Genomic DNA, 12,569 nt, shown 5'->3' with positions numbered 1-12,569 from the left:
TCCGCATTCAGTATCACTTTCATGTCTATATTCCCTTGATTATGTGATTTATATCTAGTAGAAGGTAGACAGGGTTAGCTTAAGTCTACTCGTAGTCTTGAGCACTATGTGACATCTCAGGATCAGATTTTAGGGTGTTACAAGTACATTCCACGTATTAACACATACTCTCTCTTTGAGATATGATGTGTCATATCATATGTTTGAATGCCCGAGTTCCTGACCGTACTTACCTAGATCAGTCTATCAGTCGTAGCTTAAGTAGTAAGTCCTCATACATCGTGGACACAATATTTATTTAGTCATTATATTATTTTAGTATTAAGTTATTTCAGACAACAGTTGTGAGTTAGTGGCCTATGCCATAAACTCTTTTGTTTAAGCTATTTAGAGGCTTTTCAGACATTATAAGTTATTAGTTATTCTACAGTTGTATTCAGCACTATAAACCTTATGACATTATTAGTTTTTACTTCTGCATATGTTTCATGAATATTATTTAGTGTTCGTAGAAGGTACCAGTCATGGGTTAGCTTGTTGTCCTTCGGTGTTGTAAGCACTGTGTGATGCCTAGGGAGTAGTCTTAGGGTGTTACAAACTTGGTATCAGATCCTAAGGTTCTAACGTGTCACGACCCGAGCAGAGAACCTGGCCACGATGGGCATCCCAAAGCATGAAGGCCCGAGCTCCATTTACTCTCTAGAAATCATGCACATATTCATACACTATAAAGAATAATGCGGAAATAATATCAATACAGAATCATGGTCATTATTATAATTAAAATGAATAATCTGAAGTTAAATCCATAAACCTCTAATACTATCTAACATCTGCCTGCGAAATCTCTAATACATCAAAACCAACATCTTATCTAGAACTCGGACAAGGCCTCAAGTTAGACAATAATCACAAAATGAGATAACAAAGTGTAAATACTAGGCCTTACAAAATAAAGAAGGCTCACTAACTTCAACTTCCGATACACACAAGTCTACTGCTGAATGAAACCCCGGGACTGTGCCTCAGATTCTGAAATAGAGGGGTCAATGCATATTACTGGTATGTGAAAAAAATAAAAAAAATAGCATGTTTAATGTACAATATAAATGAGAGCATTTAGTAAAACATTACATATAAGATAAGTAAATAAATGGGCATAATTTAAAATTTTCAAAGGCTTTTTTGCAAACATGACTCGGCACTTTGTTACTCTTCTGAGCTAACCGGTCTATCCTACAAATCTGTACATTCATAGGCTATATAGAATCCTCCCTTGACTCGGTGGCCAAGCCTCCAATCAAAGTATATTGCAAGGATTGGAGTTCTTAATAGTTTGGTACACCCCCTTACAAGAATACCGTGGCATCACCATTACATGACGTCTATATTATTCCCTTTTTAGGATAATACCCGTATCGGCAACTATGGTTTTCAGCGATGATCTGTTGCACTCAAAAACCTTCTTCAGGTAACCGACTAGATCTCTTAAGCCCACTTTTTAGTTATTCAAAAAAACATGATTCATACTTTCAAATCACTTAACATTTAATCTATAAAGGGCCTATCATCATCAGGTATCGTCATACCCTAACTTGCAAGTCATTCATATCATATCAACTTCATAGCCCACCTTATTCAAAATAGGCAATCCTTCACTTAAATTCAATGAGTAAACTTATGTCAAGAAGAATCCCTCTCATTATGTCATAAACCATGTCAATTACTACAACAATAAGAAATTTACTTTTAAAACACTAGTTCATGCATTTGAAATAATCCACAACACAATTAGATCATAATGTCATACCAAGAGAGGGAAGTTGTTGTTCATGCTCTCAATAAAATCTTTCAATATACATTTGACAATACATGTACTCATAGTCGTAATTCAATTCTACTTAAAAAAGTTTAAAATCAATGTATACTTTTGTCAAAATGAAACCATGATGCATATTATTCAAGCAACATCAAGAACCCCTTTAGATTTAAATTTACTAAAAATGTTAAAACTTATGCCCATGAGGCTTAAGGATAGTCCCACATACCTTAAGTTATTTAGTTCGAAGAATGGAACTCTAGTCTTGACTATTTTCTTGGGATCTTAGACATAAAGATTGATTCCTTGCTTTTCTTGTTATAAGAGAAAACCCTAGTTTGATCTTATTTTGATTATGAAGAGGGAATTTTGATTTTGTATAACTGATAAGGATTGATTAATAATGTTTTAGAGAGTGATTAAATCCAGCGGGGAGGTTTTCTGAAGAGGAAAAGTACCAAAACACACCTTTGAAATCATCCTGCCTTCGGAACTTCGAATTTTGCCTGACCGTTTGGTTGACGGACTGTCAAGGGGGTGAAGGACTGTCACCTTAAACCTTCGAGTCATGTACAGTGACTGAACTCACTAGTTTTGGGGGGACGGAAGGCTTGACGGTCCGTCGGGTCGACCGTTGCACCCTCGGCAGATTGACACCTCTCTGTAAAACGGGCATAACCTTTTACCCAGATACCGGATTAAGGTAAAACCAGAGGCATTGGAAAATGGACTCAAAGATCTTTCATTTGATATATAAGAGGCCCCCTAATTAGTTATATACAAAAATTTATGGTCGATGGATGTTTACTAAAGTTTAGACGCTCACTAAAACTCAATCGATAGGAAATCTTTCAACTCGTCTTTGAGTTATGAGACCCTTATGATATCAATTCATGCTAAATTAGACTCCCCTAATACATAATTGATTACGACACTACATTTTCCTAGTATTTATTGGATTTTTGAACTATTACGCGTAGGAATGATGGTTTACATTCTAGCCTGAAATGTGGGTTGTTACGTTATCCCTCCCTTGGGATCATTCATCCCCGAATGATGACTCGGGACATAGCAAGCACAATTTCAAGAACTAAATGGAAGAAATATAGTAGTATAGGATTCGTATTTTCTAAATCATCATCCATGGCTTTGAAAAGAGTTGGGTACCTCTCATGCATATCATCTTCTGACTCCCAAGTAGCTTCCTCGGCTTTTTGATTCTTGCACATTACCTTAACCAAAGCTATTTCTTTGCTCCTCAACTTCCAAACTTGGAAATCCAAAATGGCAATGGGTTCTTCTTCATACGACTAGGAGTCTTTCACTTTGACCTCTTCTACAGGAAATACTAGGGAATGATCTCCAAGGCACTTCTTCAACATGGACATATGGAATACTGGATGAATAGAAGCCAGGCTTGCGGGAAAATCTAACTCATAGGCAACCCCACTGATCCTCTTCACAATCAAATACGGTCCTATATAATAAGGACTAAGCTTGCTTTTTCTTTCGAAATGTATGACTCCCTTCATAGGGGAGAATTTGAGAAACACCCTATCATTAACCTCAAATTCCAACTCCCTTCTCCTAACATAGGCATAGCATTTCTGATGACTCAGAGATGTCTTAAGTCATTCTCTAATGATCTTGACTTTTTCTATCTCCTAATGAACAAGGTCAGGCCCAAACAACCGGGTTTCACCCACTTCATCCTACCCAATTGGCGATCGACATCTCCTCCCATATAGTGCTTAAAAAGGAGCCATCTGAATACTGGCATGGTAGCTGTAGTTGTACGAAAACTCTATCAATGGAAAATAATCTACGCAACTACCTTTGAAGTCAATTACACAGGCCCTTAACATATCCTCAAGGGTCTGAATGGTGCATTCAGCTTGCCCATCAGTCTGAGGGTGGAAAGCAGTACTTAGATCTATGGCAATGGTTTATGCGATGGTTGTGTCAACCGTTTCCATAGACCCACCTATGCCAATGGTTTTGTACACCTTCTGTTGGGACGGATCCATTTAGCTATAGCAATTGTTGATAACCGTTGCATTAGACCCTATTGCAATGACTTATAACATTGCAATAACCCTATTGAAACAATTTTACTATTCTATTGCACCAGTTGCAGAAATCTATTGCAACTCCTATTTGTATTTTGCAACGATTTTCATGTTCTATTTCAAATTTTTGGAGTCCTTTTGCAATGACGTTTTTAATCTGTTGCAACGTTTTTTTGCTAGCAATTGCAACGATTTTATTTAGCCATTGCAATGATGTTTTCACCTATTATTTCAACTTTTTCAAATATCCATTAATGGTTTAGATGAAATAGTCAACACTGTTGTAATTTAGTATTTACCTATACATAATAAATTATAATATACAATTATACATATATACACACATTACAAAATAATATCTTTCATTTATATAAGGTCAATGTCTTCATCACTTGATCTTTCTTCATGGTCTCCTTCATTTTGGACATCTATAAAAAGAGAATAAATAATCTCAATTAGCCAAGGAACACTCAATTAATGTAGATCGTAAATAAGTAAAAGATATCTTCAAGAAAATCACGAATTGATTGTCAGAATCACATACCAATTTGTTCCCTACTCTATTTTCCATTCACACGTTACTTAGAACCCAACAAACTCCGAAAGATTATAATTTTGAAAGTATAAAAAAAATGTAAAATTGAGCAATTAATTGCCCTCTAGCAGTCGAGAAGAAGCAGAAGTACAATTTATCTTATTCTCAAGGAACTCAACCATAACAGCATACCAAGTTTATAGCTATCAATAATTCTCTTCTCTTCACTATCAATAATTCACTATCAATTAACCACAATATCCCATTCCAAAAATAGTAACAAGCATCTTTTTCACAAACAGCAAATGAATACCAAGACATTGAAATATTTGGTGAATGCAAAATACAGGCTAAGTATTCAAGATTCACAGATAGGAGAACAAGAACATAAACCATTGTGTTGGAACTATACTGACAACCTTCAGAGAACACAGAAGCCAAGAGAGAAATACAAGAAATCTAGCCGACATACAGAAATCACCACCAAGAGGAACTAGATTAGACCAAGTTATCAAATTGCCATCTAATGTTCAGGGATAACAGAAGATGCACAAAGTGAAGGAGAAAGAGGGAAATCAGATTATTCACTGAAAGAATGAGTTTGTGGAAGATTCATTATCGTGATACAACTCCTCCCCCATATTACTGACCTGAATTGTTTGTCTTTGATGCTTAGAGATGTTGATCCTCACGGTAGATTTTTTAAACTTCGGATTACTGCTTTTCACAATATCATAATCAAGGTGTTCCTATAAAAGAAGCATACAGTGGGTTCCAATATCACTATAAACTGTAAACAGAACGTGAAATCAATCTTAGGTACGAACTACATGTGAGAGGGAAAATCCTTTACACAAGAACTTTATGAAAATCTTACACTATGCTTATGTTTATATGGATATTTCAGAAGGGGAAGCATTTTCTCATGTAAAAGGAAATGGCTGACTTAAAGAGAAATAATAACATTCCGGGAAATGATAGATTTCATAGAGATTATGCCAATCGACCATGCCCAAATGGATATTCTGCATCTTACCTTGTACAAAAGCATAGTGAAACCTTTGCAGACAAAGTCCAACAGAGTTTTAAGATTTTTAGGACTAGGCACTGTTATATAAAATTTGGAATACCTGTAATAGCAAACTATAGAGGTTAGTAAAGCACAATGTAAGATCACAAACGAACCCAATGGTGCAGCCTATTGGTAAATGAAATGGGTAGAGAATACCGGTGGGAGGTAGAAGGTATATGGCTGCATTTAGTAAAGGTGCGCGCAAGCTTGTCCGGACACCACCTTTGTCAAAAAAAAAAAAAAATGAATATTGGAACCAAAAATAGATTTACCCTGCAGCAACAGTCCCCACAATTGCCAACCCAAGAGCAGTTGACTCCCCCCTGCCACGACCAGAAAGCAGCGCAACAGTGCTCCTGAGTGTCTTATCCAGGATAGCATCAAGAAATGTGACCATTGCTTTTTCCTATTTAATATTTGTTGGATTAATGGCACCTTACAGTAACATGAAAAAAATTTAAATTGTGGAAGTCAGAATACTGCTAAATATGGTGAACTCGGTCTTATGAAGTTAAATATTGAATCCATCCTTTTAGCTAGTAAAATTAGGTCTCAAAAATTTATGAAGCACTTAGAAAAGACTTCAGATTTATTTTATGAAAGCATGAAAGAACAAGAACTCGCCTTTATAAAATGGAAATGCTAGAACTTAGACAATAACTGATGCAATGAGTACTTAACATACTAATAAAATTCCTAACATCAGCAGCAAGTCTAACATCATTAGCAAGTCCTATTCTTTTACTTAGTAAGTGAATGGTTTGGTTCAAAGTATATGAAAAAATGTGAATGAAAAATGAAGGCCATTTTATCCTGGGAGGAAGATTTCAAAACCTCGGGTACAGTGAGGGGAATTAATCCTTAAGGACACTCCATGAATTTCGAGGACTTAGTCTTAAATTCTGTTTCATCTCTTTTTTGAATCTTAATACACTTCTTAGATAGATTATTCGTAATCTAGTGTTGAAGGTGTTACAGAACTTCATAAATGTTCTTGTCTTGGACTTGAACTAGTGTTAAAGTTTATGTTTCTTATTTATAGATTCTTGTACCTGAATACATATAAGATAACAATCTTAAGGAATAACCTTGCAGAATCTGTATTGCTTGTTTTTGGAGATTAAAGCTTTAAGATTTCTACTCCGTTTGAACTTAACTAGTGATTCAAAGACATAAAATCTTCATCACAAGTTAAAGATCACTCAGTTGATGATTGGAAGTCATAAAAACTTCATCGTTAACTAGAAACAAGAAGAAGAGTTTAAAGGTTATTAACTTTATAAGTAGTATTCTGAAAATACTAAATTTTATTGTCTTGTGGTGACAGAAAAAATGACTAACGAAAGTCAAATGCAAGATGCAGCTACAACAGTAGGGGAAACTAGTATTGCCTTAACAAGTCGAGCAAATGCTCCGCAACCAATGGCACCTGCATAAAAGCCTAGGAAATTTGTGGGCATTGACCTTAAGCGATGGCAGCAAAAAATATTCTTTTACCTCACCACTCTATGCCTTCAAAGGTTCACTACTGAGGATGCTCCTGAGGTTCCCTCGGGCACCTCGGACAAAGAGCATTTCATAATTGTAGAAACTTGGAAACACTCGGACTTCATTTGCAGGAATTATATATTGAGTGGTCTCCAAGACGACCTCTACAATGTTTACGGTGGAACCAAGACATCAAAGGAATTGTGGGGGGCACTAGAACGAAAATACAAGACAGAAGATGCGGGAATTAAGAAATTCTTTGTTGTAAGGTTCTTGGACTTTAAAATAATAGATAACAAATCGGTTGTCTCTCAAGTGCAGGAATTGCAAGTAATCATTCATTATCTCCTAGCAGAAGGTATATCTTTGAAAAATACCTTAGTTGAACAAATTGAAAATGTTTTTAGTACTCACATAAACTATTTTGTAGGTTTGATTATGAATGAAGTATTTCAAGTAGCAGTGATCATTGAGAAGCTACCACCTATGTGGAAAGACTTCAAAAACTACTTGAAGCAAAAATGCAAGGAGATGACTGTCGAAGATCTTATTGTCGACTATGTATTGAAGGGGATAATTAGGCTGCCGAGAGAAGGTCAAAAGGGAATTCTACAATTAATGGAGCACATATTGTAGAAGATGACCAAAACAATTAGAAGAAAAGGACGAAAGCTGAACAAGGAAGCCATCAACCCAAGAAGAAATTAAAGGGAAAGTGCTTCAACTGTGGCAAGACTGTCCATAAGTCCACGGATTGTCGTTCCCCTAAGAAGGAAAAGTACCAAGCAAATATGATTGATTCCAATAAAGAATGTGATGATCTGTGTGCTATTTTTTTCGAATGCAACTTAGTGGGGAATCCTAGCGAGTGGTGGATAGATTCTAGTGTCACCCGCCATGTTTGTTCCAACAAAGAGTTGTTTTCGTCATTCGTTCCGGCTCAAGTGGAAGAAATACTCTACATCGCTAACTCCGCTACGGCTAAGGTAGAAGGAATAGGAAAAATAGGCTTGAAAATGACTTTAGGAAAGGTCTTGACACTTAATAATGTCTTGTATGTTCCAAAATTACGTAGGAACTTGATTTTTGTTTCACTTCTAGACAAGAACGGATTCAAATATGTAACGCTTCTGGAAAAAATTATAATTAGCAAAGGAGAAGTGTATGTAGGAAAAGGTTATCTCAACGAGGGCCTTTATAAAATGAATGTAATAAATATTGAAATAAATAAAAGTTCAAATTCTTCTTACATGCTTGAGTCTTATATTTTATGGCATGAACATTTAGGCCATGTTAATTACAAAATATTACGAAAATTGATTAACTTAGAAGTTTTGCCAAATTTTGAGTGCAATAAATCAAAGTGTCAAACTTGTGTGGTATCAAATTATGCAAAGTACCCTTATATGTCCATTGAAAGGAATTCCAATGCTTTAGACTTAGTACACACTGACATTCGTGATATGAAGTCAGCACTATCACATGGTGGGAAAAAGTATTTCATAACTATTATTGACGATTGCACTAGATATTATTATGTCTACTTGATAAATAGTAAGGATGAAGCATTATATGCATTTAGGGAATACAAAATTGAAGTAGAAAACCAGTTAGAAAAAAAGATAAAAATGATAAGAAGTGATAGGGGTGGAGAATATGAATCTCCCTTCGCTGAAATATGTGTAGAGAATGGAATTTTTCAATCAAACTACGGCCCCATATTCAGAAAGGAAAAAACAAACTTCGAAAGAAATTATGAATGTCTTGCTTATAAGTTCCAGTTTACCGCAAAACTTGTGGGAGGAGGCTATCCTTACAACCAATCGTATACTCAATAGAGTTCCCCATAGTAAGAGACAATTAATTTCTTATGAAAAATGGAAAGAAAGGAAACCTAACTTGAAATATTTCAAAGTGTGGGGGTGTCTAGCCAAGGTCCAAGTTTCTATGCCTAAGAGGGTTAAGATAGGACCTATGACTGTAGATTGCGTGTTCATAGGATATGCTAAAAGCAGTAAAGCATGTTGGTTTTTGGTTCATAAATCTGAACATCGGATATAAATGAAAATACGGTAATTGAATCAGATAATGTTGAATTCTTTGAAAACATTTACCCGTATAAAACTAGACATGAATAGTCTAGTGGAGGGTCTCAACAACCTCGAGATAAATCAAGTGAGAATGTACATAATGAAAAGAATCCATGATGTAGTACACATCAAAGAACTTCTACTACATTTGGATTAGATTTTGAAATATTTCTCTTAGAAACTGAGCCTCGAACATTTAAAGAAGCGATATCGTCATCAGACTCATCCTTTTGGAAAGAGGTAGTCAATAGTGAGATTGATTTAATCTTAAGCAACCATACATGGAAATTGGTCGATCTTCCTCCAGTAAATAAACCTTTAGGTTCTAAATGGATCTTCAAAAGGAAAATGAAAGCGGATGGTACTATTAACAAATACAAGGCAAGACTTGTAGTAAAAGGCTTCAAGAAAAAAGAAGGCCTTGATTACTTTGATACATACTCGTCAGTAACAAGGATAACATCGATTCAAATGTTAATTGCCTTAACGGCAGTATATGGTCTTGAAATCCATCAAATGGATGTGAAAACCCCATTCCTAAATAGAGAATCGGAGGAAGAAATTTACATGGAACAACCTGAGGATTTTGTGGTTCCAGGAAATGAGAATAAGGTGTGTAAACTTATTAAGTTGTTGTATGGACTAAAACAAGCACCTAAATAATGGCATGCGATGTTTGACCAAACTATGTTGGTAAACGGGTTCAAGATAAATGAATGTGATAAATTTGTTTACATTAAAGACACTCCGAGTCATCAAATCATTTTTTGTTTATATGTGGATGAAATGTTTATCATCAGTAGAGATATTTCAGACATAAATGCAATGAAACGAATGCTTGAAAGCAAGTTTGATACGAAAGACCTTGGAGTTACGGATATGATCTTAGGTATAAGAATCCATAGAACTTTACAAGGGTTGGCATTGTCACAGTCTCATTATATCGAAAAAGTACTTGACAAATTTAAGTATATAGAATTCGGTATTGCCAAGACTCCTTTGGATGTGAGCTTTACACTTCAAAAGAATGAAGGTGAAAGTGACTCACTATTAGAGTACACAAGAGTATTGGGATGTTTAATGTATATAATGAACTGTACATGACCAGATATAGCATGCACTATTGGTAAATTGAGTTGGTACATAAGTAATTCAAATAAAACTCATTAGATAGCAATGAAAAGAGTTTTGGGGTATCTTAAATACATTTAAGACTATTCCTTGCATTATGATAAATATCCTGCGGTACTTGAAAGATATAGTGATGCAAATTGGATCACCGGATCGAATGAAGTAAATTCCACAAGTGGATATGTATTTACTATCAGTGGAGGTGCAGTCTCTTGGAAATCATCCAAACAAACTTGTATTACTTGCTCTACAATGGAATCTGAATTTATCGCATTGGATAAAGACAGTGAAAAAGTAGAATGGCTTTGGGATTTCTTGGAAGATATTTCTTATTGGCCCAAAACAGTGGCACCAGTAAGTATACATTGTGATAGCTAAGCAGCAATAAGTAGGGTAGGGAGCATGATGTACAATGGTAAATCTTGTCACATACAACGGAGACATAATACCATTAAGGAACTTGTCTCTAGTGGAATTATCACTATTGACTATGTAAAGTCAAAGGATAATATGTTGGATCCACTTATAAAAGGCCTATCAAGAGAAGAAGTGGAAAGAACATCCAAGGGAATGGGATTAAGGCGTAGGATAAGTCAGCATAGCGGTAACTCTACCTAGCAGACTGGAGATCCCAAGAGCTAGGTTCAAGGATATCAAAAAAAGTTGTGTCTAATAGGTTCAACATTGTCAATTACCTAACCCATTCTCATGATGTAGACAATGTTCAGTAAACAAGGATAAGACTTAAGGTGAAAAGTCATTTAATGATTATCTAAATTTGGCAGATTTGACTAATACGCCTAAATTACACCTCTCTTACGAGAGAGTAAGCAGTCGCTGTTAAATATAGAACCCAACTAGGTTGGGTGTTTAATCCCACAGGGAATACTGTGTTACTAAGTATTGTAGTTGTTACAGGACTGTTGGGTAGAGGATCCTGAATTGGGGGTTTTAGTTTAAAGTTGAATAATAGTTACAATATAACAATGAAGCAATATGTTTATTAATATTTGATCATAGAGAATGACAAGTTATGGTTATGTCCACCTTGTAGCTTTTACTTCTCTATTAACTATGAGTAATAAGGATTTATACATGCATGCACTTATAGAGAGATGTATTATAATTCTAAATCCAAGTGTTTCTCAACCATCAAGGATTTATTCACCTTAGTTCTCTCGAATCCAAAGTGTACAACTAATCATACGAACTCTCCAAATATTTAATCCTGCTAAGGCATTAACGTGTAAAATAGAGGTTGGAAACCCTATTTTCTTGTCACTACTCTCTTTTCCAAATAGTAACTTTTCTATCGAACAAGTTAATTGCTATAATGGCACATTCCCTATATTGCAACCACAAGAATTCAATCATAACGAAGAGAGCAATGATATAAGTGAATCAACACATCATAAATTCAAAATACCCAGAGCAATAGAGAGTATACTACAAGGTTTCCATAACCCTAACAAATAAACTTAGCTACTCATGAATAAAATGAAAATCACAATAAAAATATTCATCATACCAAAACTTTGAACGATCTTGGTGGAGAAGATGAATAGCGAAAATAAGAGAGAAAAACATTTCTCTCTCTTTCTCCTCAAGCTAAGCCGCTTTCTCTTGTTTTCAAAATAATATCGAATAATGAATAATCCCTAAACATTCAGCCATAAGGCTTTTAATAACATCCTTCTCTAATAAATTGCTACTGCATCCTTATCTATGTAAAAATATTAAGTTTTCCCGGGAAAAAGTTCCCATATATCACATTCAATCCAAAAGCTGCTTTCCTTTTATGTGAAGTTTTCTTTGCTATCTACAGGTCCCCAAAGTGTCGTAATCTTCCTCATTAGTACCTGAAAAGCATGCTAATCACATAGGTCATCTCACTTAACTAAAAATAGACAAAGTGCAAGAATTATGTATTTTATCCGCAAAACTTAGCTAAAACATGGGTAAGTTATGGTGCTTAGACATATAAATATGCCCAACATCACCACCTCACACTTAAAGCTGTGTTCGTCCTCAAACAACATATCTATTTATTCATACTACACAAGCGTTAGCACCCACAATGGAAGACAAGATGCTCAAATAGGCTCACACACAATTATGAACAAGAAGTAGCTTCAGGAATCAATCCTAGATACAACCTACCCTCAAGAATAGACTCATTAACTTGGCAATTTCATACATATCGTTCAAGAAAAAAAATCATATAAATTACCCAACCTTCATCAACCATGTGCCTTCATAACAAGAGAGTTACCCATAATCACTCACAATCATGCAATTTCTAACAAAATGGGTACAAGAATCAAGTTGTGCTCACTCTCACAAAGAATTCTCAAATTACAACTAA

This window comes from Capsicum annuum, chromosome 9, assembly GCF_002878395.1.
Source record: "Capsicum annuum cultivar UCD-10X-F1 chromosome 9, UCD10Xv1.1, whole genome shotgun sequence".
NCBI classification, from domain to species: Eukaryota; Viridiplantae; Streptophyta; class Magnoliopsida; order Solanales; family Solanaceae; genus Capsicum; species Capsicum annuum.
The sequence above is the reverse complement of the archived record's forward strand: the minus strand, read 5'-3'. Positions refer to the sequence as shown.